The sequence below is a fragment of the Staurois parvus genome, unplaced genomic scaffold, assembly GCF_062004578.1.
Source record: "Staurois parvus isolate SC_StPar_1 unplaced genomic scaffold, SC_StPar_1.0 ptg000358l, whole genome shotgun sequence".
In the NCBI taxonomy this organism is placed as follows: Eukaryota; Metazoa; Chordata; class Amphibia; order Anura; family Ranidae; genus Staurois; species Staurois parvus.
The window spans coordinates 3,521,656-3,549,449 of record NW_028318154.1 but is presented as its reverse complement, the minus strand read 5'-3'; the positions used below and the strand labels follow the sequence as shown (position 1 = coordinate 3,549,449).

At 42.5% G+C, this 27,794-nt stretch overlaps 1 protein-coding gene across 1 annotated transcript in view; it reads left to right on the top strand.

Annotated features, from left to right (window-relative positions):
- Positions 1 to 27,794, top strand: part of LVRN (laeverin) — a 202,497-nt gene that overhangs the window by 74,924 nt on the left and 99,779 nt on the right. The window lies entirely within an intron of this gene.

The window sequence follows — 27,794 nt, the reverse complement described above, 5'->3', positions numbered from 1 at the left end:
AAGGACCCTCTTACATTGTTGGTCATTGAAAGAGGTGCACCGTTATGTTGGTGGTTAGAGGGAGAGGTGCACCATCATGTTGGTTACTGGGAGAGGTGCACCGTCTTGTTGGTGGTTAGAGGGAGAGGTGCACCGTTATGTTGGTGGTTAGGGGGAGAGGTGCACCTTTATGTTGGGGGTTAGTGGGAGAGGTGCACCATTATGTTGGCAGTTAATAGAAGAGGTGCACCATTATGTTGGTATTTAGTGGGAGAGGTGCACTGTGATGTTGGTGGTTAGTGGGAGTGGTGCACCATTATGTTGGTGGTTAATAGACGAGGTGCACCATCATGTTGGTGGTTAGTGAGAGAGGTGCACCATCATGTTGGTGGTTAGTGGGAGAGGTGCACCATCATGTTGGTTGTTACTGGGACAGGTGCACCATCTTGGTGGTTAGAGGGAGAGGTGCACCGTTATGTTGGTGGTTATTTGGAGTGGTGCACCGCTGTGTTGGTGGTTAGGGGGAGAGGTGCACCTTTATGTTGGAAGTTAGTGGGAGAGGTGCACCATTATGTTTGTGGTTAATAGAAGAGGTGCATCGTTATGTTGGTGGTTAGTGGGAGAGAGGCGCACCATTTTGTTGGTGGTTAGAGGTAGAGGTAGAGGTGCACCATTATGTTGGTGGTTAGTGGGAGAGGTGCACCATCATGTTGGTGGTTAGTGGGAGAGGTGCACTATCATGTTGGTGGTTAGTGGGAGAGGTGCACCATCATGTTGGTTGTTACTGGCAGAGGTGCACCGTCTTGGTGGTTAGAGGGAGAGGTGCGCCGTTATGTTGGTGGTTATTTGGAGAGGTGCACCATTATGTTGGGGGGCACAGTCTCTGATGGGGGTGCTGCATTGCATGAGTGCTGCTTTGATGGAGTGCTAAGAAGAAGCAGTTAAACACAGCAGTTGAACTAATGCAGGAGAACTCAAGCAGCAGGAAGACACAACAACAGCAAGAAACTCTACTGCTTGCTGGACAGACTGCAAGCAAACACCCTGGGAAACATCTCTTACAAATCTGAGTGCCACTCCAAGTACCTTTTTAATATGTCCCCTCTACTCCTCCTTTGCATATCACTATCTTGTGTTCCAAAAATCTAATTTCTTTACCCCTCTGCTCCACCCCAAAACTTGTACATCTCCCCCTCACTGCTACCATCTCCCTATTACTGCTCTCATCACCTCCTGCTGATACTTCACTCTCCTGCTGACCCAAACACCAGGCCTGGAAGGCATGTGCACTCGTGTATATATGGTGTACCTCCTGCACTATTATACCCCCTATCGTTAAAGCTGCTAGCACTTGAAATGCCACAACCAAGGCACAAAATACAATGTAATAAAGAATAGATAGTGCAGCGCTAGAAATAAAGTGCTAATATATATATAAATACACATGCAATAATAGTGATACCCCTAAAATGGGGTGTATCTAGGTTGGCTCTCAGTGTTGTGAGCAATATAAAATAGTGCAATCCACACACATGCTGTACAGTGAGATTTATGACAAACACATGAATCGCTCTTTGTGAACGTGCTCCACACTGAGTGCAGACAAACGGGATGTCAATCCACAATGACAGGGGTGCCCCCTCACCTTCCTGCCCAGGCCCCTCAGGACCAATGAGCCAAAAAGAGTACTTAGTAATTCCTCCACAGCCCGTCAGATCGTCCTCAGCAGTGGTGATGGGACCCTCTCATTAGCACTGAAACCGGAACCTCTCCATATACGTTCCCAGCAAGGCAAAGAAATCCAGCATAGTGTAAAACCATTTATTAGAATAAAACGCCAATACAAAAATTCCTACTCACATTTAGATAGTTGTAAAACAAACTTTTCCACCACACTATGGGTGTACTGCATGCATGGACTCTGTAGGGTGTACCAAGATGGCCCCCACGCCGGATGTGACGTCACCGCGTCGACCGCGTCACCGCTAGAACTCCTCCCACGAACGTATCTACGCGTTACATCACGATTGGACCACGTGACTTCGTCAGGATATACGCCCATCTTAGGCCTGCACCTATTTATCTCTCTTCTCGGCCAATTATGTGTCTGGGGGTGGTGGTCTGGCGGCCATTTTCATGGAGTCCGTCCTCTTACCTTAATATGGGGACATTAATCTACAACCCCAAGGACATAGTGTACTCTCTAACTCGAACTACTCTCGATATTTACTGTGATATTCTTCTATGCAATGCCATCATAGAAACCCCCTAATTGTATTTAAAAGGTTAGTATATAAAAAATATAAATATATAAAAAACATTGTTTTTATTAGTAGATGATAATATATAAAATATATGGAATCCTATGTGAATGAACATGCTCCCTTTATTCAACTATAGAGTATCACTATCTGCAATGTGTACCAATAGCGTGATGTCACAACTCATAATAATCAGTATACAAATGATAAAAGCAAATAAACATCATATAATGCCAAAAAATCCCATATAATGGGAAAAAATAGGTAAAAAAATTATAAAATTATTTTTATAAAAATATATATATCTAGTGAATAATATTCTTCACTCATATTGTCAATGCCCTGAACCTGAAGTCATAGTCTATGATAGTCCTATATGCATAGTCGTATATTCATATGGGGATGCTGTTATTATATCCCTCTCACTCCATCATGCTATTATATTCCTATCATTCCATCATGCGCTAATCATATGTCGAGCCTATACCATCTTAAATACGCTTGAGTATACTCAAACGTCCTATTCATACTACTCATGTTCCCCAAACCTCCAGGCCACTTCCTAGAGTAAAAGAAGGAGACTAAAGGTATCAATACGAGAACAAAAGAGTTTCAGGCTAATAACACAGGTATTATGTACACGATTAGAGACTTTATCTCATGTCAAACGAAAGGAGTAGTGTACTGCCTTGAATGCAAATGTGGTTTGCAATACGTAGGGAGGACGAAGCGTCCGATGTGGAAAAGGATTAGAGAACATGTGCAAAACATTAAGAAGGGTTTTTCGAAGCACAGTGTATCTAAACACTTTTTCACACATCATCATAATGATCCTTTGTCACTCCGATTCTGGGGAATAGAAAAATATAAGGGTCACTGGAGAGGGAGTAATATGGTTAAAAGCCTTAGTCAGGTGGAATCCAGGTGGATCTTTTTGATGAGGTCGCAAGTTCCAAGAGGTTTAAATGTGGATTTTGACCTCAATTGCTTCATTAGCGACTTCTGAATAAAATGTATATAATATTAACAACAATATTATTGTCCATTTATACACAATAGGAGGTAGATCAGTGGATTGTATAAGTATGGGATAGCATGTTTCTTTTACTCTAGGAAGTGGCCTGGAGGTTTGGGGAACATGAGTAGTATGAATAGGACGTTTGAGTATACTCAAGCGTATTTAAGATGGTATAGGCTCGACATATGATTAGCGCATGATGGAATGATAGGAATATAATAGCATGATGGAGTGAGAGGGATATAATAACAGCATCCCCATATGAATATACGACTATGCATATAGGACTATCATAGACTATGACTTCAGGTTCAGGGCATTGACAATATGAGTGAAGAATATTATTCACTAGATATATATATTTTTATAAAAATAATTTTATAATTTTTTTACCTATTTTTTCCCATTATATGGGATTTTTTGGCATTATATGATGTTTATTTGCTTTTATCATTTGTATACTGATTATTATGAGTTGTGACATCACGCTATTGGTACACATTGCAGATAGTGGTACTCTATAGTTGAATAAAGGGAGCATGTTCATTCACATAGGATTCCATATATTTTATATATTATCATCTACTAATAAAAACAATGTTTTTTATATATTTATATTTTTTATATACTAACCTTTTAAATAAAATTAGGGGGTTTCTATGATGGCATTGCATAGAAGAATATCACAGTAAATATCGAGAGTAGTTCGAGTTAGAGAGTACACTATGTCCTTGGGGTTATAGATTAATGTCCCCATATTAACGCGTAGATACGTTCGTGGGAGGAGTTCTAGCGGTGACGCGGCCAACGCGGTGACGTCACATCCGGCGTGGGGGCCATCTTGGTACACCCTACAGAGTCCATGCATGCAGTACACCCATAGTGTGGTGGAAAAGTTTGTTTTACAACTATCTAAATGTGAGTAGGAATTTTTGTATTGGCGTTTTATTCTAATAAATGGTTTTACACTATGCTGGATTTCTTTGCCTTGCTGGGAACGTATATGGAGAGGTTCCGGTTTCAGTGCTAATGAGAGGGTCCCATCACCACTGCTGAGGACGATCTGACGGGCTGTGGAGGAATTACTAAGTACTCTTTTTGGCTCATTGGTCCTGAGGGGCCTGGGCAGGAAGGTGAGGGGGCACCCCTGTCATTGTGGATTGACATCCCGTTTGTCTGCACTCAGTGTGGAGCACGTTCACAAAGAGCGATTCATGTGTTTGTCATAAATCTCACTGTACAGCATGTGTGTGGATTGCACTATTTTATATTGCTCACAACACTGAGAGCCAACCTAGATACACCCCATTTTAGGGGTATCACTATTATTGCATGTGTATTTATATATATATTAGCACTTTATTTCTAGCGCTGCACTATCTATTCTTTATTACAATGTGCACTCGTGTACATCCCGCTCCCATGTTACTTTCCTCACACTTCTTCTTCTCCTAACCCCTGGGGATATTTCCCCAAACCCTGGTCCTTCACCACCTCACTCACCCACTGGGCTCCCTCCTACCCCCACAAACCACCGCAACCCCCTCAACCTTATACCTATCCCCCTCCTCCCCGTGTCCATCCCTCCACTCGCTGTTGCACTCCTGAATGCCCGATCGGTTTGCAACAAGCTCACCTCCATCCATGACCTCTTTATCTCCCACTCCCTCAACCTCCTAGCGGTCACCAAAACCTGGATCCAAGCCACTGACTCCGCCTCCCCTGCGGCACTCTCCTATGGAGGTCTCGTCTAGTCCCATTCACCCAGACCGAGCGGCCGTAGAGGAGGTGGGGTCGGTGTTCTCTTGTCACCACTGACCACCTGCCAGGTCCTCCCAAACCCCCCCACTCTATCCTTCTCCTCCTTCGAGGCCCACTCCACTCTTCTCTCCCACCCCTCTGAGGATTGCAGTAATCTATCGGCCTCCTGGATTGTATCCTGCTTCCTTGACGACTTTTCCGCCTGGCTGCCCTTCTTCCTTTCCTCTGAGCTACCCACCATCATCCTTGGAGACTTTAATATCCCTATCAATGTCAACAATCCGGCTACATCCCAACCCCTCCACTTAACCACTTCTTTCACACTCACACAGTGCACACAGTACTCCACCCACACCAATGGGAACACCCTGGACCTCGTTTTCTCCCATCTCTGCACCCTCCACAACCTCACAAACACTCCTTTCCCTCTCTCTGACCACAACCTCATTACATTCTCCGTGTCACCGTCCTATAACGCCTCCTCCCCCAAACGTCAAACCATCACCAGCTGTAACCTCCGTAACCTGAACCCGTAACCTGAACTGTCTTGCCCTGACCTGGCCACTACCGCATACAATGACTCACTGTCAGCTGCCTTAGACTCCTTAGCACATCTAACCACAAGTAGCATTAGACCCCAACCGCTTCAACCCTGGCAGAACGACCACACTAAAAATCTTAAACGATGCAGTCGTGCGCTGGAGCGATTATGGCGCAAAACCAGATTGCCTCGAGCATTCTCTCTCTACAAATCAGCCTTCCTCACCTACACCTCCTCCCTCCATGCCACCAAACAAGCCTACTTCGTAACCCTCATCAACACCCTCTCCACCTGTCCTCGCTGGCTCTTCTCCACTTTCAACTCCCTACTCCCCCCCCCACCCAGTACCTCACTCACCGCCCACAAGATTGCCAATCACTTCCAAAATAAGATCGACGCAATCCGTAAGGACATCGCCAATGCTCAACCTACCTCCCCACCTAGCCTCCCTCCCACCATAACCCCACTAACTCTCCCCTCCTCTGACCTCACAACCGCCCTACCCCCCACCACACCTAACGTCCTGCACACTATAACCTCCCCAACACTCCGCTCCTTCAGCGTTGCTACCACTGAGGAGGTCACTAAGGTCTTCTCAGAAGCCCGCCTCACCACTTGCCCCCTTGACCCTGTCACCACACAACTCCTACGGTCACCCTCCTCCTCCATTCTACGCTCCCTCACCCACATCTTCAATCTCCCCCTCTCTACTGGTGCATTCCCCTCCCCCCTAAAGCACGCGCACATCACCCCCATACTCAAAAAACCCTCCCTGGACCCCACCGACCTGAACAACCTTAGACCCATCTCCCTGCTGCCATTTACTTCCAAGCTCCTTGAGCGCTTAGTCTACAATCGCCTAAGCGCCCACCTCACTGACAACAACCTCCTCGATCCACTACAGTCTGGCTTCCGTCCCCTACACTCCACCGAAACCGCCCTACTCAAAATCACTAAATACCTGCTAATCGCCAAAGCTAATGGCCACTACTCAGTCCTCTTACTCCTCGACCTTCGACACAGTCAACCACCCTCTCTTCCTTAACAAACTACACTCCCTCGGCATCAGAGACTCTCTCCTGGCTCTCCTCCTATCTATCCCAACGCTCCTTCAGTGTTACCTATAATGCTACCACCTCCTCCTCTCTCCCCCTCTCTGTTGGGGTACCCCAAGGCTCGGTCCCTTCTCTTCTCCATCTACACCTCCTCCCTCGGCAAACTGATACATTCCCACGGCTTCAGCTATCACCTCTACGCCGATGACACGCAAATTTACCTCTCCACCCCTCGCCTCACCCCTTCTGTCTCTGCCCGTATCACCCACCTACGGAACGACATATCAGACTGGATTTCGCTCCATTTCCTCAAATTGAACCTTTCCAAAACCGTGCTCCTGATTTTCCCCCCCAGCCCGTGCCCCCCCCCCACCCTCTCCATCACGACCAACAATTCCACCATCAGTCCCACCCCACAAGCCAAAGTCCTAGGTGTCACTCTAGACTCAAACCTGTCCTTCCAACCCCATGTCCAATCGTTGGCAGACTCATGCAGGCTCCGCCTCCGCAACATCTCCAAAATACGTTCGTTCCTAACCCCAGACATTACTAAACAACTCATTCACTCCCTTATTATCTCACATCTGGACTACTGCAACTCCCTCCTCACTGGCCTACCCCATCGCAGACTATCCCCGCTTCAGTCTATCCTGAACTCAGCGGCCAGACTCATCCACCTTACCAACCGCTCCTCTTCTGCCATCCCCCTCTGTCATTCCCTCCACTGGCTCCCGATTGCCCAACGCATTAAATTCAAACTACGAACACAGACATACAAAGCCATTCATAACGCTGCCCCAAACTACCTCCCCGACCTGATACCCAAATACCACCCAACCCGTAATCTTCGCTGCTCACAAGACCTCCTACTTTCTAGCTCCCTGGTCTCCACCTCCCACGCCCGACTGCAGGACTTCTCCAGGACTTCCCCCATCCTCTGGAACTCACTACCCCAATCTATCAGACTGTCACCTTCCCTCCTCACCTTTAGGTGCACCCTGAAAACCCATCTCTTCAGGGAAGCCTACCCCGCCCTCACCTAACAACCGATCTCCTCCATTCCTCCCACCACTCCATCCCCCACAGCCACTTCCTCCTGTACCACTATCCCCTCCCTCTTAGATTGAAAGCTCGAAAGAGCAGGGCCCTTGAATCCCTCGTGTTTTGTTTTGTCACTGTATTGTCTCATGTTCTGTCCCCCACTATAATGTACAGCGCTGAGCAAACCTATTAGCGCTATATAAATACTGTATATTAATAATAATAATAGTGGGCGAGGGGCACCGTTATGTTGGTGGTTAGTGAGAGAGGCGCACCGTTATGTTGGTATTTAGTGGGAGAGGTGCACCATTATGTTGGTGGTTAGTGGGCGAGGGGCACCGTTATGTTGGTAGTTAGTGAGAGAGGTGCACCGTTATGTTGGTATTTAGTGGGAGAGGTGCACTGTGATGTTGGTGGTTAGTGGAAGAGGTACACCATTATGTTGGTGGTTAATAGACGAGGTGCACCGTTATGTTGGTGGTTAATAAGAGAGGTGCACCGTTATGTTGGTGGTTAGTGGGAGAGGTGCACCGTTATGTTGGTGGTTAATAGACGAGGTGCACCGTTATGTTGGTGGTTAATATGAGAGGTGCACCGTTATGTTGGTGGTTAGTGGGAGAGGTGCACCGTTATGTTGGTGGTTAATAGACGAGGTGCACCGTTATGTTGGTGGTTAATAAGAGAGGTGCACCGTTATGTTGGTGGTTAGTGGGAGAGGTGCACCGTTATGTTGGTGGTTAGTGGGAGAGGTGCACCGTTATGTTGGTGGTTAGTGGGAGAGGTGCTTGCTTTCCAGAGAGTATTTGACAGGTGGTGAGGAGGCTTTGTGGTGCGACCCTATTCACTTGTGACAGTGCGGGATAATTTCATGAATGCAACAGTGGGGATCATTTTTGCAGTAGCCTGTGTATACCCCATATGACTGCCTTTGCAGCTTTGCTCTGCTCATCTCATTTTATAGCCCCCCATCCGTAAGTGTAAACTAAGCCTAAAGGCTCAAACAGGAAGTAAAGCTGAGTTTTCATTGTAACAAAAACAATTTAACCTTTCAAATATTTTTGTGAAAAGAGTGTTGTGTATTTCTGAAACTGCTAAATGAAAATGGTGATGTTAACTTTCCCACAGAATGTTTTTTTTTCAGCATTTAATGATGTCCATTTATATAATTGAGACATTAATATAATTGACTATCATCTGTCTGAAAGCTTAAAATATCCCTGTCACATTTTTCGCCAGAGTCGGTTATGACCACTGCAGTGTTATTTATTCAATTGGCAGTTACATGATTTTCCTGTGCAGCTTTTCAAGAGTAATGGAGAGAAGTATATATTTCACTTAGAAATGGAAAACGTGTTCACAGGTAGCTCAATACTGAAAGCACATATCTGTATAATGCAGCCATTGTAGCCAAAGCAGACATGAAAGGTGTTGTTCTTATTCTATTTCCTATTGTGTGTGTATTGTGTATGAACAATAACTGTGCCGGATGTATAGGGGCTTTTGTGAGTAATTTCAGGCTAAAGCCAGGCAAGCATCTATTATTTTCACTAAGCTGTCACGCATGGCATGTTCTATAGATGGCCATCCTAAGAAGCAGAGGTTTCTGACTTAGGATGGGTAAATATGCAGAAGAAGAGGTACATAAGTGTTAGGGCTCAAAGGCAAATAAGAAACCTTATTTACCCCAGGTTCACACCTAAGTGTTTTCTGCAGCGTTTTGCAGAAATGCAGTATAGTCCATTTAACATGATTTCCTATGGGACACGTTCACATGTAAGTGTTTTCACCTGGTTCGTTTTTTTTGAAAGGGTCAAGGACTTTTTTTAACGCAAAAAGTTGCGTTTTTGGTTGTATAGACTTCAATGGAAATGCTGCAGAAATGTATGTATTGCATTTTTGCTGTGTTGTTGCCACTTTTTTGATGCATTTTGAGTTTTAAATCTGCCTAGCAACAAGAAAAATGTAAAAAAATTAAAAAAAGCAAAAACGCAATGCAAAAACAGCTCAAACTAGAACCTAGCTTAATGCAGTTATGTATTTATTAAGATCAAGGAATGTTTTTTATGTAGCATAAGTATGTGATGTTGACTTGCCATCAGCCCCCTGTGATCCCCTTCAGAGCACCACTTAAAGTGGGAAAGCTTGTGTTCAGTCAGATGTGCTGCTTGCAAATGTGCAGACATGGTCAAGAGGTGACCTAGCTGTATTGCTTAACCACTTGACCTGTGGAAGATTTACCCCATTTCATGACCAGGCCATTTTTTGCTATATAGCACTGTGTTATTTTAACTGACAATTACACAGTCATACAACGCTGTACACAAATTAAATTTTGTCATTTTTTTCCCCCACAAATAGAGCTCTCTTTGGTAGTATTTGATCCCCACTGAGTTTTTAATTTTTTGCGCTATAAAAGAAAAAAGACCAATTTTGAAAAAAAAAAAAAAAAAACAATATTTTTTACTTTGTGCTATAAAACGTATCCAGATAAAAAAAATGTGTCTTCATAAATTTGTATGTATTCTGCTACATATTTGTGGTAAAAAATCCCAATAAGAGTATATTAATTGGTTTGCACAAAAGATATAGCGTCTACAAACTATCGTATATATGCTGGAATTTTTTTTTCTTCATATACTAGTAATGGCAGTGATCAGCTAGTTATAGCAGGACCTTGATAGTGCAGAGGACAATCTGACACTAACTGACACTTTCTGGGAACCATTGACAGTAATACAGTGATTAGTGCTAAAAATATATATTGTCACTGTTTTAATTACACTGGCTGGGAAGGAGTTAAACATCCAGGGCGATCAAAGGGTTAAATGTGTGTCTAACAATGCTTGTTGTATGTACTGAGGTGTTTTAATTGGGTAATGTGCTGTATTTATTCTCTATTTAGCTCTTAGGCTTTTATTTATTTCAATGGCAAGTATTCTGGACAATGAAGTGAATAAACGTCCAGGTGCTAAACATGGCTAAACGAGACACTGCGTTTACACACGTTTTTGCTGCGTTTAGCATTTTTCTGCTGCTAGTAAAATAAACATTCCAGTGTACGTGAGGCCTTAAGTTGCAGTGAATTTCATTAACCACTTGCCGACCGCGCATAGCCGAATGACGGCTTTGCCGCGGCCGGCCAGTTCTGAGTGGACGTCATATGACGTCCTCCCAGAACGCGCTCTCCTGCGCGCCCCAGGGGGCGCGCACCCGGCGATCTCCGTGATCGCTGTGTCCTACGGACACAGCTGATCACGAGATGTGGTGAAAGGCCGATCCCACCGGCCTTTTACCACGTGATCAGCGGTGTCCAATGACACGCTGATCACAGGAAAATGCAAGTGCCGGTTCTCGGCTGCACTTTCCTCACGCTGTCAGATCGTGAGGAAAGTACTGCCGAGAACCGGCAGTTGTCAGAGCGGGGATCGGCACCGATCATCAGGGCACTGATGATCAGTGCCCTGATGATCGGTGCCCAGCAGTGACCCCCGCAAGTTCCGATCAGCTGTGCGCCCACTAGCCCCGCCCACCCATTCCCAGCAGTGCCCCCACCTGTGCCCAGCAGTGCCCCCACCTGTGCCCAGCAGTGCCCCCACCTGTGCCACTCTGCAGTGCCACCTACCTGTGCCCAGCAGTGCCACCTACATGTGCCCAGCAGTGCCACCCACCTGTGCCCACCCACCTGTGCCCACCAGCGCCACCCACCTGTGCCCACCAGTGCCACCCACCTGTGCCCACCCACCAGTGCTGTCCACCAGTGCCACCCACCAGTGCCACCCACCAGTGCCACCCACCAGTGCCACCAGTCAGTGCCCAGGGGTTGTGCCAGTCAGTGCCGCCAGTCAGTGCCCAGAAGTGATGCCAGTCAGTGCCGTCTATCAGTACCCATCATCAGTGTCACCTATCAGTGCCGCCTATCAGTGCTGCATATCAGTGCCGCCTATCCGTGACCCCTAATTAGTGCTGTCTATCAGTGCCGCCTATCCGTGCCACCTCATTAGTACTGCCTATCAGTGCCCTTTAGTGCTGCCTATCAGTGCCCATCAGTGCCGCCTATCAGTGCCCATCAGTGCCGCCTCATCAACGCAAATCAGTGAAGGAGAAAAAATACCTGTTTGAAAAATTTTATAAAAGAAACAAATAAACTTTTTTTTTTTTTTTCAAATTTTTTGCACTTTTTTTTAATTTATAGCGCAAAAAGTAAAGCGCCCAGTGGCGATTAAATACCACCAAAAGAAAGCTCTATTTGTGAGAAAAAAATGATCAAAATTTCATATGGGTACAATGTTGCATGACCGCGCAATTGTCAATCAAAGTGCGGCAGCGCTGAAAGCTGAAAATTGGCCTGGTAAGGAAGGGGGTATAAGTGCCTGGTAGGCAAGTGGTTAATAAATCTGGCACTTCTTCATTTTAGAGCAGTCAAAGCTCTCTTGATCTGGTAGAAAAAATATACCTTCTTACAGATGGTAGCTTCTTCCCAACTCCTTTGTGATGGTCTTCAACAAGAAGATCCTTTTCCAGCCCAACTAGCTCCAGATAGTCACTCCAGCAGAGAGCCTAAAGCATTTTCAGTCTTGGGGGAGGATAATGTTAGATGAACTAGCAAAATTAGGTACACTAGCAAACTGAATCCAAAGTAACACTTTTTAAGCAGTTACAGCAACATATTTTTCCTTTTGGGCTAAAGGTTTTACATAAATATAAAAGCTGATCTTTGCAAGCACCCCTGTCAGTGTTAAATGATTTGTCTCAACCCTCCAGCTACTACATCTGCAGGATAAGCTGTTCTGTAGAAAAACAAATTTACTGGCTAGATCAACATAACATCTAAGAATTGATAATCTGCACTATAAACATTGTTTGCTGTTGGGTTTCTTGCTGCTTTAAGTCCCTGGGCCTCAGGCATTCTCCAGGCTGAGGCAAAGCTCAAGTGTTGAGGCACTTTAAGTATGTATTCTGCCCATGCAGAGCCACGGAGGAAAAAGGATCATCTGGAAATGTGCCCCAAACAGTTATCATCTCCTGAAATCACGCCCTTCAAGAAGTGCCGCAGGGATTGTTTGGGTCAGATAAATAATAATAACTCAGGGATTTACCTTTCCATACTGCATGCTGGTGCCCTCTTCATAGTAACAGAAAAAATAACCAAGCAACCGAACTTAGGGGAGACCTATAGAACCCAGAAAAGGGTACATAACAGCACAGGCTGATTACTAAATGTTACCTAACTTTAGTTATGGTCAGGCAGCATATGGAAGGGTCCCTATGTATATATAAAGGCAAAACCTTGGATACAGTATTTTAAGGGCAATTGAACACTGATCCATAGCAAAAATGCGATACAAACTCATATGCGTTTTTGCAGCAATTTTACCATGATTGTGGTGCATTTTGCATGAAGATAAAAAACCTGTGTGCTGCAGCCCCCCAATGCTCACCCAAGCCCCCTCTTGATCCAGCGATGTGCACTGGAGTCTCAGCTAGCCCAGGGCTCCCTCTCCTCATTGGCTGAGACAGAAGCGGGAGCCATTAGCTCCTACTGCTGTCAATTAAAGCCAGCGAGCCAGTGAGAAGAGAGAAGGGGCTGGGCCGACCTGTGGCTCTGTGTGTGAACAGACACACGGAGCAGTGGGTGCCCCCATAGCAAGTTGCTTGCTGGGGGGGGGGTATCTGACAGGAGGGAGAGGCCAGGAGCCCAGCTGGGGACCCGAGAAAAGGAGGATCCGGGCTGCTCTGTGCAAACCACTGCACACAGAAGGTAAGTATAGACATGTTTGTTATTTTTTCTAAACAAAAAAATAAGCCTTTAGAATCACTTTAAATTTATACATCTTTCTTGCACAAATTAGTCAGTATAGGTGTTAGGAGGTGGATTGGAGCATTTTAGAAGTAGATACTGCAGGTTTGGCCTGGAATTCTATCTTAACTGCTGCAGTAGAGAAAAGTCAGGTCAACATCCTAGCTTCTCTGTCTAGGGGAGCTGTACAGGGTTTGTTTGCGAAGGGACTGGCCACCTGCACCCGCATGTATGTCAAATTAAGATGAGTGGCTGTGTCCTTGCAGCCGCTGCTTCTCCATGGGCTGCCTGCACTCAGTACCTGATGGCTCAAGCCACGCAAAGAAATGGCCCATTCACAGTCTACAGGCATCAGCATCAACTGTTTCTAAGGGGATGATTAAGAGCTAAACTTTTATTATAGGGATTAGATTAAAAGCTAAGGGTTCAGATAGTGGGATGGTTAGGATTTAGGGTGCAATAAAATGTTAGGTAAACTTTCAGTGACAGTTAAGGGGATTGCCATTGCTAGTTGTTTCCACACCCCATAAACTATGGTACTGGTCTCCCAGTAGTGAAAACATATCTCCCTGTGAGACAGAAAGCAAATGAACATGAGGACTCTTCCTACAGGTTTTTAATTCTAGAAACCATAAGAATGCAAATGCAAATGAGCAGGTTTATTTTGCAAGGTAAGTAATTGGGTTTTAACTCATATAGCCCACATTCTGCCCCCAGTGATCAGTAAGCTGGAATCTGATCAGTTACTTTGACCTGCTGCACTTTGTTCTGGAGTTCCTTCTATTATTCGTGTACGTATTATGTATACAGAGCAGTGGATGTACCATATAAAAGCCCAGAGCTGTGGAAGAAGACCCTATAACCTCTATTCATGTGCATACGAAATGAAAAGCTTTATAAATGTCTGCTGAAAATAATGTAGTTCAAACACTGTACTGACTGACTAGTTATAAAGTATAATTATTTCTAAGCATTCATACAAAAGGAGTTCCAGCATTCGGAAAGGTTCTTGTGTCAGCTTGTGTAGAACATTAATGAGAAACAAGGGATTGTTCTCAGGAAGTTGGGACTTTATTACGTGATGAAAGCTTTTACCTTTTTTAACTTTTCGGAAAGTTCATAGAGATTTATTTTGTGAACTTCCATACTCTGTTAGCCAAACAAACCTTCAGAATCTGTTTTACATATCCTCTTCTAATGCATCCCCCTTCAGCTATGTTTATCCCTTAACAGTCCTTACTTTATTTTATATGTACATCATTTTCTGGTATGTACCTTGGATTTTAAATGGGACTGTAATGAAATCACTGTAATTATGGTCAGGCATCCAACACTGATTTTTTTGGTCATATGCTGGAGATCACTATTGATACATATTACAGCAGACTGTAGGTACGTGTTGCAATCCAAATTTAATTGCACCCCAACGCACAACTACAGCATGCTATAATGCAACACAACACACTCATACTTATGCTCTGTGCATTGCAATGAGAAAATTGTGCAGCACACTGTGTAATAGTGAGACCTGTGAATTATCATACAATAATGCATGATGCATAGTGAATTACAGCACCATTTACAGTCAGGTCCATAAATATTGGGACATCGACACAATTCTAACATTTTTGGCTCTATACACCACCACAATGGATTTGAAATGAAATGAACAAGATGTGCTTTAACTGCAGACTGTCAGCTTTAATTTGAGGGTATTTACATCCAAATCAGGAGAACGGTGTAGGAATTACAACAGTTTGCAATTTTACCATGAATGATCTGCTTTAACACATCGTGCCTTAATGCTCCAGAATGTGTTGTGTTAATACATGTGTGTTAACACAACTCAGAGTGTCAGTGGGCCCTAAAAACAAATTTAGGGAGGCCACAGCATACTATTTCTTCTGAAAATGCTGGATTCCTAGCTGTCATGCTGATCCTCTAAACATGCCATCAAGAATGTGTCTAAATATAAGTGATAGGTGATTTAAGTGAAACAAATATTAACCTAATATAAATACATGTGATCATAAATGAACAATATTCATAACTCATATAGCACAAAGTCCCAAACGTATAACTGTGATGAATCAATCTTCGGCAGTGAAAATTAATACGTGCTCAAGTGCATCAGACCATCTGTCACCGTCTAGCGTGCACGCTTACCTCCAATCTTTGACCCTCAAGGAGTCATAAGGCATAACAAATCACCAGTATAGTTCCAGGTGGGATGAATCTCACTCTCTGGATGGACACAGGATCAGCTTCCACACAGCCCATGGTTAATCAACCATTACAATGATAAGCACCTTTACAAAACTCCTGCACTCTCCCAATGGCTCATAAACAGGGAATCATAGAAAAAGCCACCAGGGATCCCTGGAGAAGTCACATGTTATCGTGACGCAACATGTCGGACTAGAGCATGGTGATGCAATTACGCACGGACGGAAGCCATCTTTGGACTCCCTATGCAAGCACCCTGACTGTGGGTTTTACAGTTCATGCCTGGTGGGTGTATGACCCGATTTTTATGTGTGAGTAGGTCTTTGGCACTTGTGTATGGTATAATAAACTTTACTTTATTACACTATGGTGGCTTTTTCTCTGCTTCCCTGTTTATTGACCAGCAACAAGTATAATAAGGAGTTCCAGCTACTCTGAATTTCCACATCTGCTTGAGGCCATCAGGTCAGAACAGCAGTATGGAAAGTAGGATTTTCAGGACTGGTCAGCAATGGCAGCCCCACATTTCTCCCTTGGCAAGTTTACTTTAAAGCAGAGCTCCAGTCAAAATTTACAAAAATAAGTCAGCCACTACAAAAACTGTACCTGCTAACTTTTAAAAACAGACACTCACCTGTCCTTCGATCCGGTGATGTGCTTACAGCAGGTTTTATGAGCTTTCCTGTGTCCCCGGCATCTTGAGTGTGGGCACCTGGCTGTGACAGCTTGTGGCTTCACAGCTGGGTGGCCACTGCACATGCGTGAGTAGCGCTGTGCATTGTGAATGGTGCTGTAGTCCTCTGGGACCTGTCCCGTGCCCCAGAAGACTACGGGAAGGGAGGGGGGAGAACAACTTCTGAATGGAAGTGGGAGCGGGTACCTGTCAAATTTGAGTACCTGCTCCCCAAAGGTGCCAATCCTTAATGAGGAACGGGGGATGAGGCCTTCCGAACTTCCCCCGTTTGGGTGGAGCTCCGCTTTAGGGCAGTCATAGTCATAAGATTAACTTTGGAAACAGTTATTATTTCAAAGGTCACCTTTAGGCCACATGCACACTTGGTGTTTTAAATGCCACTTCTAGTGTCTTGCGGGGTTTTTTTTCCTGCGTTTAAACGCCCCTCAATGCTAGCCTATGTGACCATGCACACATAGGCATTTACAGGCATTTAGAGGCAGGGGTGTTTAGAGGCAGGAAAAACCCCAACTGCCACCACGTTCAGAAGCATCAGTCTTTTGGACTAAACGCATCTAAATGTGCTTAAGCTCTAGGCACATTAATTTATTTTAGTGGCCAGAATAAATTAATATTCTGCCCACTGAAATGAATCGCTGTGCTTTGTGAATGGTCCAGTAGTCTTCTGGGACCTGTCACGTGCCCCAGAAGACTACGGAGAGTGAAGGGGGGAGGATAACTTCCGAGGGGAAGTGAGAGAGAATATCTGTCAAATTCGGGTACCCGCTCCCCAAAGGTGCCAATCCTTAATGAAGAGCATGGGATGAGGCCTTCGGAACTTCCCCCGTTTGGGTGGAGCTCCGCTTTAAGGCAGTCATAGTCATAAGATCAACTTTGGAAACAGTTATTATTTCAATTGTCACCTTTAGGCCACATGCACACTTGGTGTTTTAAATGTCACTTCCAGAGTCTTGCGTTTTTTTTTTCCTGCCTTTAAACACCCCTCAGTACTAGCCTATGTGTCCATGCACACATAGGCATTTACAGGCATCTAGAGGCAGGGGTGTTTAGAGGCAGGAAAACCCTCACTGCCACCACGTTCAGGAGCAGCAGACTAAACGCCTCTAAATGTGCTTAAGCTCTAGGCACATTAATTTATTTCAATGGCCAGAATAAATTAATATTCTGCCCACTGAAATGAATCGATGCACTTTAGGCGTGTTTTTTTACACGGCTTTTCTCCTGCCAGCAGAAAGACTTTTAGAAGAGCTGGGCAAACACCCAGTGTGCATGAGACCTTAAAATATGCAATGCACTCTCTGATGACAGAGCTTGGGAAAATGGCAGTCAGCCATATTAGGTAAATTTGCATAGTCACTAATGTCATTTCCTGAAAAAGGTCAATGCTGGAGCCTATGTGTGGTGCCCACAAAAGGGGGAGTAATGCTTATCTTTGCTGTATTCTAGAGCTTCCCGACACTTAAAGGTAAGTTGTTCTGAGTGAAATATGAAGCTGCCATTTCTGAGTTGTTGTTTTTTTTTTATTAGAGTGCTAGCTGCTTGGCTGTTTTCTGTCATTTCTGTATTGAAACAAACACGGAGATAAAAAAAAAGTTGCTTTTGTTGAGAAAAAACATTCCCCTCTGGATGATATAGGTACATTGCAAGGATTTTAACAAACGTTTTTGCAGATTCCAACCTTTTGTTATTCTGAAGAAATAGATACTTGTTTGTCTGCATCCATGTGCAGAGTGGATGTGAATGGGAGTGATTTTATCATTATCAATTAGCCGCTGAACCGGCAGGGCTCTAATGAGGAAATTGGCAAGGTCTGCATCCCTTTATATGTGATTTCCCTTTGGGGTTTTCTCAGTAAGCCAATCACACAAGCAGGAAATTACATTTGGGGGTGTTCTGTACATCGTCCGTGTACAGAATGCCTCCAAGTTGCTATTTTGCATTGCATTGTACAGAAAGTTACAGCACTGCAGACTGAAAAGTAAAGGTCATTTTTAATAACATTTAATTACAATATGATTTGAGTTGCAATTGTATACGCTATATGTTTTTTTATCACTTGCTAATTTTTTTTCCTGTGAAAGTGAAGTTATCCTTTTAAAGAGTAACTCTACTTTTGTTGAGAAACAAACTTTCCCCTCTGGGTTTTCTATGTACATTGCAAGGATTTTAACAAACACTGTTGCAGAATACTACCTTTTGTTATTCTGAAGAAATAGATGTTTATTTGTCTGTGTCCATGTGCAGACTGGATGTGAATGGAAGTGGTTTTATAATTTTCAATAAGCTGCTGCATCTGCAGGGCTCTAATGAGGAAATTGGCAGTGTCTGCATCCCTTTATACATGATTTCCCTTTGAGAGTATCTCACCAAAAATGACATTTTTGTTGCAGGGGATGCCAAAAATCTGACTTGTATCTTAGTGCAGACTTCTAGGAAAATCAGTAACCAAATCACACAAGCAGGAAATTTTCAGTGGGTGTTCTGTACACCATGTGTGTACAGAATGCCCCCAAGTTGCCATATTGCATTGCATTCTACAGAAAATAAGAGCACTGCTGATTGAAAAGTAAAGGTAATTTTTAATAATGTTCCATTACAATATGGCTTGTGGCTGAGGTGCAATTGTATACGTTATATTATTTTTTTTATTATTTGCTATTTTTTTTTACTGCAAAAGTGGAGTTACCCTTTAACGTGTATGTAAAGGCACAATTTAATTTTTTTGTATTAAATAATACAGGGAATGGTTGAAACTGTTACCAGGATATATTTTGCTGCTTGTTTTCCACTGGATAAGACGATTTCCCTTCACTTTTTGTCCCAGAGAACCACAAGGAAATGAGAGAAAAAATTCCAAAGTTAGGGAAATCCCCATCTTCCAGTATATTCACAACAAGCATTTCAGTACTTTTTATTCCACCTATTTGTTATTGTTATGCACTGCAGCTTGTTCTGAAGTATTACAGCATAGCAGAACACACTGTGCAAATGCAACATTTTTCCTTTTTTTTTTTTTTTTTTTAATACTTGCCAACACAGCACGTTGGGTAAACTAAAATCATAGGACATACCATATTGCCTTGCTGCCCTGAATGGGCACTTAGAGAGCTATCACAGTAACAGGTGTCTGATTGGAGGATTCCCCTTCCCTTTTTTCTCAGTTTACATCCCAGAATTTTGGACTCATCCTCTTTTTGGTCTCCAGGACAAACAGAGTGGTGACAAAGATAGACATGAAAACTTGGGTCTACCTCTACCCCATCCAAAGTTTTTTAAAATATTTCCTTTCGTAAAAAGTTTGCTGTGTGAATGTCTCGATTAATACTTGTAATGTTTATAATACATATGAAATGTCAGTTTCTATTTGCTGCCTTTCACAGGACAATTGTAACATTCCCCAGCATTCAATCCTAAAAGAAAAAATCCTTAGGAACATTTGACCAGAAGAGAAAGAACATTTGAACAATAGAGAAAATAGCCTAAAGCTTCCCATAGATAGACTGAAATTCAACCAGTTTAGCAGGGACTGAACAAATTTCCATCAATCTATGATCATTAAATCGATTTCTCATGAACTGGCATTTTGGAAAATCTTGCTTCAATAAGACCATGCAACCAATCAGCTGTCAGAATACAATTTCACAACGGAGGATTCCCCCCATCCACCTCAAATGTGTGGATGGGGAATCGGTTCAGTTTTTTCATTCAGCCCGCTGGTCTGAACTAAAAAAAAACAGCCATGTATGGTCAACTTTACACTACAGGCTAAGAACACTTAAGAGAAAGGGAGATCGCTGCACTGTGTACAAAGAATGTGGAGGTTCCTGTACTCACCACCTACAGTGTAATTATTATTAATATTATTATACAGGATTTATATGGCGCCAACAGTTTTCTCAGCGCTTTACAATATAAAGGGAGACAATACAGCAACAATACAGTTCAATACAAGAGGGATAGGAGGGCCCTGCTCCTTGGAGTTTACAACTAGGAATCACCTACTGCAAAGCATGACATCTATACAGAATTGATTCAATGTTGCAGAGACAGAACTTGTTTGTTAAGTTTAAAGGAGTGAAACCCCAAAGATAAAGCAACAGATCGCATAAGATAAACAATGGAGTTCCATGTCTGCAACATTGTATTCATTCTGTATAACAGCTTACTCTGTTGCCTGTTAGATTGCTGTTGGTGCCCCTCAAAGTAGAGGTGAAAGCATATCACTGTGTCCCAGAAAAGGGGTGCAGGCTTGTTCTAATACCAATCCAGAGGGCTAGTAAATGTAAAGAGGATAGGGTTGCCGCTGCCCCCATATCAACCCAAGTGAATAAATGATAAAGAACAACCTCAGTCTACATGTCTCCACCAAATCACACACCCTGATGCATGGGGCTTTGTCATAAGGAGTCCCTATGACCCGTGGGATGAAATGCATCAGGGTGTGTGGTTTGGTGGAGACATGTAGGCTGAGGCTGTTCTTTATCATGTATTCACCTGGGTTGGTTGGGAGTAGCAGCAATCATTTCCTCTTTACAGTTCACTCTCTGTTCTCTGTGGGTTGAATGTTCTTCATCTCTTGTATGTTCTTAAAGCTTGGTAAACACAGACAGTTTTTTTTGTTCAACCCAGCAGGCTGAACCAAAGAAAAAAAATGAGGATATTAGTATAGCGATCTCCCTGCTGAGCTATTGTGTACTGACAGGGGGACTTCCCCCTGCCAGAACATCGGTCAGTGCTCTTAGCCATTGACTGCGAGTGCCGATTGGCTGCTGTTTTTCCAGTATGGCCATTTGACAGAAGCCAGACAGACTGATGTATACACAGCAGTTGCTGTTGAACCAACTGATGCCAGCTGATATTTGGCCCATGTGTACCAGCCTTAACCACTTAAGCACCTGAGGATTTACCCCCCTTAATGACCAGGCCTTTTTTTGCTGTTTGGCGCTGCACTAATTCAAATGATAATTGCGCGGTCATGCAATGCTGTACCCAAATGAAATTTATGTCCTTTTTTTCACACAAATAGAGCTTTCTTTTGGTGGTATTTTATCACCTGTGCGCTTTTTATTTTTTGCGCTATAAACAAAAAAAACACGAAATTTTTTTAAAAAAACAATATTTTCTACTTTCAGCTATAAAAAATATATCGTAAACTCAAAGTTAGTCATAAATTTAAGCCAAAATGTATTCTGCTACATGTTTTTGGTAAAAAAAATCCCAATAAGTGTATATTGATTGCTTTGTGTGAACGTTATAGCGTCTACAAACTATGGTATAGATAATGGAATTTATGCCTTTTTTTGCTATACAGCGCTGCACTAACTCAAATGATAATTGCGCGGTCATGCAATGCTGCACCCAAACGAAATTTACGTCCTTTTTTTCACACAAATAGAGCTTTCTTTTGGTGGTATTTGATCACCTGTGCGCTTTTTATTTTTTGCGCTATAATAAAAAAACATGAAAATTTTGAAAAAAAACAATATTTTCTACTTTCAGCTATAAAAAATATATCGTAAACTCAAAGTTAGTCATAAATTTAAGCCAAAATGTATTCTGCTACATGTTTTTGGTAAAAAAAAATCCCAATAAGTGTATATTGATTGCTTTGTGTGAACGTTATAGCGTCTACAAACTATGGTATAGATACTGTAATTTATGCCTTTTTTTGCTATACAGCGCTGCACTAACTCAAATGATAATTGCGCGGTCATGCAATGCTGCACCCAAACAAAATTTACGTCCTTTTTTTCACACAAATAGAGCTTTCTTTTGGTGGTATTTGATCACCTGTGCGCTTTTTATTTTTTGCGCTATAATAAAAAAAAACATGAAAATTTTGAAAAAAAACAATATTTTCTACTTTCAGCTATAAAAAATATATCGTAAACTCAAAGTTAGTCATAAATTTAAGCCAAAATGTATTCTGCTACATGTTTTTGGTAAAAAAAATCCTGTGCATTAGCGGGCAAACTGGCGCTATCTGGGAGGGGCGCTAACACTATCGGAAGTCGCCAGCGACACTGATACAGTGATCAGTAAAAATCGGTTCACTGATCAGTGACACTGGTGACAGGGCAGTGAAGGGGTTAACTGGGGGGGGGGGGGAGATTAAGGGGTTAAATGGGATTACTGGTGTACTAGCGGGCAATCTGGCGCCATCTGGGAGGGGCGCTAACACTATCAGAAGTCGCTAGCGACACTGATACAGTGATCAGTAAAAATTGGTTCACTGATCAGTGACACTGGTGACAGGGCAGTGAAGGGGTTAACGGGGGGGGGGCGATCAAGGGGTTAAACGGGATTACTGGTGTACTAGCGGGCAAACTGGCGCTATCTGGGAGGGGCGCTAACTCTATCAGAAGTCGCCAGCGACACTGATACAGTGATCAGTAAAAATCGCTTCACTGATCAGTGACACTGGTGACAGGGCAGTGAAGGGGTTAACTCGGGGGGGGGGCGATCAGGGGGTTAAATGTGACCTAGGTGTGTTCTAACTGTTAGTGTAGTGCTTTCTACTCACTTTTACTGTGTCTTTTTCTCTGTCTGGAACGGAATGTGTCCAGGCAGAGAAGAATGACATCATATCCTGCCCTGTGTAAATGTCAACACAGGACAGGATAGGACAGGGACCGATCATCTGATTTCAGCCAGAAATCACTGGCTGAAATCTAATGATTGATCCCTCCTAGATCGAATCGTGTCACCCGCGGGTCGGCGGGAGCGCACGCGCGCGCCCCCTGTCCCGCGAAAGTGTCGGGAGCGCGGAGCCCGTTTTAAAACGTGGTTTTGCGCTCCACTGCCGCCCTGCACACCTATATATATACAGTGGCAGGGCGGCAAGCAGTTAAAGTGGTTGTAAACCTCAGACATGGAATTTGAACAAAGCACATATTTCTATAGTGTTTACTTGCCTCTCTGCAAAGCACTAAGTGTCATTTTTCTCTGCTGGCTCCTTCCTCTTTTATCAGCATGAGTCACTTCTGACAACTTTTCCTGACATGTAGAGAAAAAAAGGTGACAGAGGATTCGGGAAGGACCTCCAGCCCACAGAATATGATTGACAGCCTCAGCTCTCTTCCTGTGTGCTGTGTGAAGGGGGTGTGTCCCTTCCCCCCCAATCAGCTCTTAGAGCTCCTATACAGTATGTAACTGCAGCTCACTGCCCCCTGATCATTGTCCTTTAGGTCTGTGTCCTAAAATATATGGAAGTATATGGAACATTGGAATTGGATTACTTTGTTCCAATTCCTTCCATAGCATTTTCAGAGAGAGGGTTGTTAATGAAGCCTTATGTTCTCTCAGTACAGGTTTCCATTAATAACTTCCCATCTGGCCTATTGCAAAATGATGGCTAGGCAGGACTTTCACCATTCCATGTGGATGTCATATGACGTTCTCCAAGAACGTGCCTCACATTCAACTGTAGGTGCGACCTGTCACTGGCTGTCCAAAAAGAAAAATGTAACCAGCACACCAATGAATCCTCAAAAGGGTCCAAAGCTTTATTTAATGGTCACATAATATCAACAGCGGCAACGTTTCTGGGCCATGCAGGGCCCCTTCGTCAGGAAAATCCACCAGACACAGCCAATGACAGCTCATTGTACTAGCCTGCTGCTGGTACCATGTGATCACGGTAACCAATCACAACAGATCACATGGCTTCAATTCATGTCATTCTTTATGTACAATTGTGTTGCTAGCTGTGATTGGTCACAGTAATCACATGGAACAGATAAGGCCAATCACAACCCATGTGATTAGTTGTGGCCAATCATAGCTTATCACAACAATACATACTGAATTAATATATTTCATTCAGTAAAAATGATTGCTTATAGCAATAAAATGTATTGCTATAAGCAATCATGAGTTAAAAAAAACACTATGGTAACATTATTTTGCTCTGGTCACAGTCTGTTAAAAAAATAGAAAATGTAAGAAAATAATCGTAAAAAAGTTTTTTTTCATACTTTCACCAGTCAGTGTTTCTGATCACTGCTTCACAAGTTATATGATGACGTTGTACTGCACTGGTTTTGTGGGGGTTTTTTTTTATTTCTTCATTTTCCCAAAAAGTTATGACAAAAAATTACAACTTCAAAAAAACTCACCATGCTTCTTACTAAATACCTTGGACTGTCTACTTTCCATAAAGGGGTAATTTGGGGGATATTTGTACTGTCCTGACATTTTTAGATAGGCCATCAGTATCGATTTTCAGATACATACCATAGTTTGTAGACTCTATATCTTTCCTACAGACTAAATAATAAGCACTGATTTGGGTTATTTTCACCAAAGAAATGTAGCAGAATACATCTGGGCCTAAATTTATGGAGAACAATTATTTATTTGCAAAATTTTATAACAGAAATATAGAAAACACATTTTTTTCAAAATGTTCAGTTTTTTTTTGTTTATTTATCAAAACATAAAAAACCCAGTGGTGATTAAATACCACAAAAAGAAAGCTTTATTTGTGGGGAAAAAATTATAAAAGTTTCATATGGGTACAGTGTTGCATGTCCGCGCACTTGTCATTCAAAGTGCAACAACACTGAAAGCTACAAATTTGCCCGAGAAGGAGGTAAAAGTGCCCAGTATTGAAGTGGTTAATGACGTATTCATACTGCTGTATCCAGTGTTGTGTGAATTGCTAACATACATTCCCTTCGAAGATACTAGAGGGGCACTAAATCCCTCCATATACAGATGACAGCTGCTGCAAATTCTCTGGCATTCCCTGGAAACATCAACACTTCTCCAAATGTTTACAGTATTTTATGACATGCATTGAAATCACTGATATACTCTAAAGTAATAAGGTTTTAAACCAGAAAATGAGATGATTTTAGATTGTACATTTAAAACATTTACATTTTGAATAGCGTGTTCTGTCAGAATGAAATTCTGCTCTCTTTGAGCCACTTAAGTGCCATATAATAATTTACAGTTAATAAAATATGGGATTAAATCTCAACAAGGTGCAAAGTCATTAGCTCACAAAGGATAATATGAACAATCACTGCACAATCTTAAAATTATAGCTTTAACAGAAATAGAATACAAAATGGAAAGAGTTAGGAATGTACACAGCAGTTGTCATTTTGGGGAGGCTTAGAACTTGATACAAATATACATTCTGCTGTGCATTGTTTAAAGATTTGGGGAAGATTAAAATCCTACCTTGTTCTTGGTACAGACTGTACCCACTGCAGTAACCTATAGTTTTTACTTTTTTTTCTAAGTTCATTGCGCAACTGTTTAAAAAAAAAAAAAAAAGTCTGTTTAGATACAGTACTCATTTTCACCCTAGTGCTGTCCTCTGAAGAGCTTTGTCGTGCAGGGTTAGTTTTTTTTCTGGCTTGGCACCCAGCATTAAGCAACCCCATTCCTGTGAGCCCAGGGCATTAACCTCTGGGCGCCGGCACCTCCTGGCCCTTTAAGAGTTTCATAAGCCGGGAGGCGGGCGGGGTTTTAGGGTCATGTGACCGCTGTGATTCACCCTCACGGTGGTCACACGATCAGAAAATGTCCCGATTGAACAGGGCGCACGCTCTCAGCACATATGTATTTTTTAATTGCACGCAAATATGCGGCCGTTCGGTGTCAAGGCCCAGATGCCAAGAGGCTGCATATGTGCATGCGATCGGTGTCAAGGGATTAAGGGTACAATGCCTGGGGATGCATCATGAAGTCACGCAAGCTAACCATACACTATTAGAATTTTGGTCAAAAAAATGTTGGTTTTATGAACATTTGTTTGATTTTCTAATAATTAGTGGAGTTAAATTGTTGTTCATTTTCAACTGCAGTGACAAGAAAATTTGAAGGAGCAGGATGGAAATCTTCTCAAATGAACAAATTTCTAACAGCTAATTTGTATAGTTTTTTTGAGAAAATGCATTCACTACAAAATCAGATGTTAAAATAAATGTTTTTTGAAGTACTTTCAAATATCATTCGTCATGTCATTGAATGTAATGAGGAGAATTTTTGTACAAATGTTCATTCAGAAATCTAATAGTGTATCGCCAGCTTAAGGGTCATGGTAAAAGAATTTAGAGATAAGTATTGACGTCATTACATTAGCAATGCTTCCTGCATCCTTTTGAACCACCCGGCCCTGGACAAAAGAGAGACAGAAGATCACCCTGAACATCAAGTGACTGCCCAGTGACATCTGAAAAAGGTAAGTATGGAAAAGAATATAAAAATACAAATGAATGGGAACATCCAGAAGGAGAACTTGGGGGTGGGGTTAGGAGGCTTGAATTTGGGCTTTTACAAACTTCTTTAATAAACACTATAGGGAGCAAAGCAAAAGTTACCAAAAATAGATATCAATCATAATATTTATTCTAAATTCAGACAAGTACTACAGAGTTTCTGACTGTGTGCAATGAGTGCTTATTTTATTCTTTGGTCCTTGCACTGTTATATTGAATAAGCCCATAAACATGCTTAAGGTGGTATTAAACCCACTTTTTAAAAACAGGCAGGGTTTTTATGACAGAAGAGACCCTGTCGGTCATAAATGCTTCCCCCTGCCTGTCAGCTGTAATGTACACTGAGCCGCACGCGCAGGAGTGATGTCACTGTGGCTTATTGAGTATGTGGGCCTAATATATGTAATCATAGACCAATTTTATTGTTAATGTATGGGTTTACTACATGAGTAGGAAGTCATGCCCTTGAGTCCTCTGTAGTTAGTAGTTTTATATTTGTGTATTGTTTCGCTACTCAGTAGTATATAAGTCATTTATATAATAATATTTTAATTTTATAATACTAATAAACTTTATTATTTTATATCGTTTATAGTGCTCTAATTATGGTATTTAATATTATATATTTTTAATCTCCATTCTTAATTTTTAAGCAGTGACAGAATTGATATATTTACAGTTTATATATATTTTTATATGGGTAAGGGTCTGAAATTTATCACAGGAAATGGCTTATATACAGCTATAGCCATATATAGTTAGTCAGAAGGATGACTGTCTATCCCAGGGGTGGGCAAACTTTTTGAATTGAGGGCCGCAATGGGTTCATATATTGGACCCGGGGGCCGGACCAAGAGTAGATGAATGATGTGTATGTGTCATCCATAGTAAGTATAGTAATATTCCCCCATAGTAAGCATAGTAATTAATCCCCCATATAGTAATTCACCCCCCATATAGTAATTCATCCCCCATATAGTAATTCATCCCCCATAGTAATTCATCCCCCATAGTAATTCATCCCCCATATAGTAATTCATCCCCCATAGTAATTCATCCCCCATATAGTAATTCATCCCCCATAGTAATTCATCCCCCATATAGTAATTCATCCCCCATAGTAATTCATCCCCCATATAGTAATTCATCCCCCCTATAGTAATTCAATCCCCATATTAAGTCCCCA